The sequence below is a fragment of the Syngnathoides biaculeatus genome, chromosome 7 (genome assembly GCF_019802595.1).
Source record: "Syngnathoides biaculeatus isolate LvHL_M chromosome 7, ASM1980259v1, whole genome shotgun sequence".
Taxonomy (NCBI): domain Eukaryota; kingdom Metazoa; phylum Chordata; class Actinopteri; order Syngnathiformes; family Syngnathidae; genus Syngnathoides; species Syngnathoides biaculeatus.
The window spans coordinates 21247595-21252323 of record NC_084646.1 but is presented as its reverse complement, the minus strand read 5'-3'; the positions used below and the strand labels follow the sequence as shown (position 1 = coordinate 21252323).

The 4729-nt window shown below is 40.5% G+C and overlaps 1 non-coding gene across 1 annotated transcript; it reads left to right on the top strand.

Annotated features, from left to right (window-relative positions):
* Window positions 1-1245: 1245 nt before the first annotated feature.
* On the top strand, window positions 1246-1318 carry trnas-gga (transfer RNA serine (anticodon GGA)). The gene has a single exon. It is a non-coding gene; the product is annotated as a tRNA-Ser (tRNA).
* The last annotated feature ends 3411 nt before the right edge of the window (window positions 1319-4729 follow it).

The window sequence follows — 4729 nt, the reverse complement described above, 5'->3', positions numbered from 1 at the left end:
TAGGGTGGAACAGCAAAAGAGCAAGAGGAAGACCAAAGAAAAGGTTGATGGATGCTGTGAGGGAGGACATGAGGACAGGGGGTGTTGGAGAGGATAAGCTTAGATGGAAAAAAGATGACAAGCTGTGGTGACCCCCTAACGGGACAAGACAAAAGGAAAAGAAGACGAAGAAGGTGAATGAGTGAAAGACTGCAGTTGACACTCCCGTAGGGCACTGTGAGTATATTTAGTCATGACTTTTTGTCTTTCAAATGCACCTGCTGTATTCCAATGTTGATCTTGATGAGATTCTGATCTTTCCAAGAACACTACCAACAACATGTGGCTGGTGTTGGTGTATCAGAAGAGCCCTGGTGAAAGGGGTTTCTGGCAATTATCACGTTAAACATGTGACGAGTTGCTCAATTAACAGTGCACGTGGCTCGTTGGCCTGGGGCAGGAGTGCACAATGTGTGGATCGCCGAGGCAGTTTTGGTCGATCGCGTGATGGCATGCCATCCCTCCAAAAAGGCGCATTCTAGCAAGCTGGCCTCCTATTTACGATCTCTCTCTTGCTTTCTCCACAGCAGTCACAGCGATGAGTGAGGGCTCTCCATTCGACCAGAAATTACACCCTAACGTTTTCCATAGCCTTTGTCCAAAGGACGCAAATTATGATGTGGGTAGTCGTGAGTTGTCAAAATGTTTACATGAGCGTGTGTTGACTTGAATAGCGATAGAGCTGTTCTCCCATTGGCTATCACCCAGCATATTCTTGGAATCCGATTGGGGAGGGGGGCTCTCAGTTTTTACCTGTAATACTTTTTGTTTCCCTTTGACACTCAAGTGTCGCCGGATCACACGCCAAAGGTTTCACATGCTTTGTCACACACGAGCGCAGATTGGTTAAGTACAACTTTTTCGTGAGTTTTTCACGTGTCTTTATTGCAAGTTTATTTATCTTTCTTCACCATGGTCCCCAAGAAACTTGAATGGAATTAAGTTGTGTGCATGCGTACATTCGTACATGTTTTCTCCCAGATATGAAACGTTTGCCTCCTCCTCTGTCCGCCACCATGCGTTTCGCTTCTCACTCATCATTCTCTTCGTACAGTCACCCAACTCTAAAGTTAAATGAACACGCTTTTTATTATTCTTTACACGGTGTACTTTGAATACTTGTTTTTTTTTTTTTTTTTTTTGGGGGGGGGGGCTTGAAACAGATTAGGTTATTTACATGTTGTTAATGTCAGAGATGACCACTGAGGCCTCGTAGCTCAGTGGTTAGAGCACTGGTTTGGAAAACCAGGGGTTGTGGGTTCATATCCCACTGGGGCCTCCACTCCCTGAGAAGGGTTGCGTCAGGAAGGGCATCCGGCGTAAAAATTGTGCCAAACATATGTGCGTTCATCTGAGATGACACGCTGTGGCGACCCCGAAAGGGACAAGCCGAAACAAACAAAAAAAAAAAAATGTCAGAGATGACCACTGAAATACCTTTCACAAGGGAAATTCCAGCCTAATGTCTACCCCCAAAAAATTAAAAATTGCTTTTTCTTGATTTAACTATTTCATTGGAACTTTTTTAGTTTAACATAGGGATTTTTTTATTTCCTATGTTCTATAATCACAATTATACATATAAATATCAAATACCACTTTGTGTGTGTGCAGTGCGTCTCTATAATTTCACTTTCTGAATTGAATTACCTAATAAAAGGTATACATAATTTACATGTGAACATATTTGACGTATGCATGAGCATGATTGTCATCAACCTGTGAATATCAGTGACGCGTCCGTGAATGTGATTGACGTGTGAACACAATTGAGTAGTGCTAATGAGAACTTTTGAGTTGTCTTTATGAGACCAAGACTTGTGCCGATGAGTCTTTGAGTAGTACAGGGGCTTTTATCGTGATTCTTTTTAACCACAAATGCAAAAACTGAAAAATCAGAAAACAATCCATCAATGGTATACAACTTTCGAAATTGTTTATAACATCCTGGCTATATAGGGAAACCAAATATTCCGTGCAATTGACTGGTAATCAATGCAGGGTCAGGGTGTACCCAGCCTCTCATTCAAAATCAGTAGGGAGACAAGCTCCATTTCACCTGTGACCTTGAACAGTATTGTGGTAGAAAATAGATGTGATTCTAAATATTAGAAAGAGCTGTCAGTGTGATACATTGCAATTCTTCACGACAGCAAATTGGACTCACAACTCTAACCACATTATTAAATTAATACCTCTCTGACAATGTCAATCAAAACAGAAAATTACTAATCCTTGAAAATACAAAATTTGTGATGCATGTCTTGTATTTGATGTGACTGGTTTACCTGATGTTGTGGTCATTGAGTGTATGATGAGCTCCTGTGAGTTGCTCTATCACTGTCCTCTCAAGCTTGTCTAGCACCACCAACCTCACCATTGTTGCCCTCTCAGTTGGACAGCTTTGTGATTTGCTGGGGAAGGTTGACCATTCATCAAACATGACTGTCCATTCAGTCCTCAGCGGGGCAAGTCGTCGAGGTATCTATCTTGACCTGAGACACGGTCCATCTTCAGTCAGACAGCAGACCTCCCTTTGCAACTAAAAACATGGATAAGTGTGGGATTTATAGTCGACCTGCAACAGGCGCAAACTCCTCCTAGGGGACCACATAAAACACTGAAGTAAACAGAGTGTGAGCAGTAACACACATTTGTCTTTTATGGTTCAATGTACCAATAATGATGTTTGATTTTTCATTATGTTTCAATCAGAGGTAAGATAAATCAACCTTGATACCTTGATGTCCTGACCTATTGCTCTTCCTCTACTGTAATGCTAACTTTTCCTATTAGATGTAATGGAATTAGACAACTTGAAAAAATATACTGTAGTTATGCCAAGGCCCCAAGATGCCAATTAGCTCTACCTTATGAGCAATATCATCATCATCATAAAAAGGATGCAGAAAAGCTCATCTGTATGCAGCGCTGCTGCTTTCCATACCAGAGAGAACACAGAGCTGGGCAAAGAATCTCCTCTGGTTGTAAAAATTATGCCAACTACCTTCACTTATACATCATCTATGCAATACCACTGTAAAAGGAGCATGTGCATATTTAAATATGGGCACATGTGGTTTACATTGACACACCTTCATTAAAAGACTGAAATAGTTCCGATTCATTCTTTAAAATCCCAAATGTTGCATTTACTGGTTTTCCCTGGCAGTAACTTGGAACATTAAAAAACGCACTACAATATCATTCATCATGTGAGATAATTAGGTAGCCCATCCCAAAGGAGACATATATAGCACATACATTAGATTAATAAGGTTTATTTAGCTTTGTGAGTTTAACACTTAAAAAGTTAAAGCTCTAAACTTGGAATGGAATGGAAGGGAATGAGGAGATTTAGTTCTTAGTTTTATCTGAAATGGATAAATAATTCCCTCCCTAATCTTTATTTTTTATATTTATTATTTTGATATTTTGCTTCACAATTATTTCATCAATCATCTATTTTCTTACAGTTTAATCCTCTAAAGTCATGCATAATCCTACCACATCTGGTCTGGTAACCAATCACCTGTATAATATGAAATCACTTCAGTTCAGTGGTGCTCAATGCGTCGATTATAAAGGTAGACTGGGTAACGTCACATGACATGGCATGTCATTAAAATAAACAAAGACAGCCTATTATCAATGCCTCCTTGATTGATTTACGTATATAATGGATGACAGAATTTTTCTGACATTTGGGTCAAGCACATGTGTAAACAACGGTGCTAAAAGGTAACTGCAGATATGCAAACTGAGATAAGTATGTAAGATCTAACAAGCTACTCAGTGAGTTGCCTGCAATTTACATCTGTTTTTCTCTTGAACTTAAGAAAGGGTAAAGAATGAATGGGGGAGCTGGCCCAAGTAAGAAGAGAACAATTTACCAATTTCATACAGAATGAGAGGAGGAGTATTTTTTCACAATGACATTTATGAAATGGGTATGGCTTATCTGCCAATCTGTCGTCACATTACCAAAGAAGTGAAATGCGGTGCATTAAAAGACTGCATGGAAAATAGGACACTGACTTCCAGGCCAGTTATTTTTTACATAACATACTTCAAAAGCTGGTGGCATGGTAAAGCAACTGGTGAGAGCGTTGGCCTAACAGTTGGAAGGACCGGAGTTCAAATCACGGCCCTCCCTGTGTGGAGTTTGCATGTTCTCCCCGTGCCCGCATGGGTTTTCTCAAGGTACTCCGGTTTCTTCCATTATACCAAAAAGCTCCACTTATTTATGTGAGTCAGCCTTTTCCCCCATGAAGATCATTCAGTCCAAGTATTGTTCCACCCTATCTGATGAATATTTGGAAGTGTGTTTGACGGTGGCTGTCAGTTGCTGCAGTGCGGACTATGCATCCCTGTCTGATTCACTTCAGAGCGAATCATTGGAGTCAAGTGAGTTAACGATAAATAAAATTACAGTTAATTATGTTGTGTTGTGCAAGATTTGCTCATGCTCTGTTGACCGGAACATTATTATACATTGGTGCTGAACTGTGTCGGTGGCCCAGAATTTTAGCTCACTGGTAGTTGTTTGCGCTCTCAAACCTGACACATGGTCACGATCCCCACCCACCCCAAAAAAAGTAGATCGAGGGAGTTTAGTTGCTTGAAAAGTAGATCTTGGGATAAAACAGTTGGGGCACTGCTGCTTTGGTTAATGACGAATGAGATATTT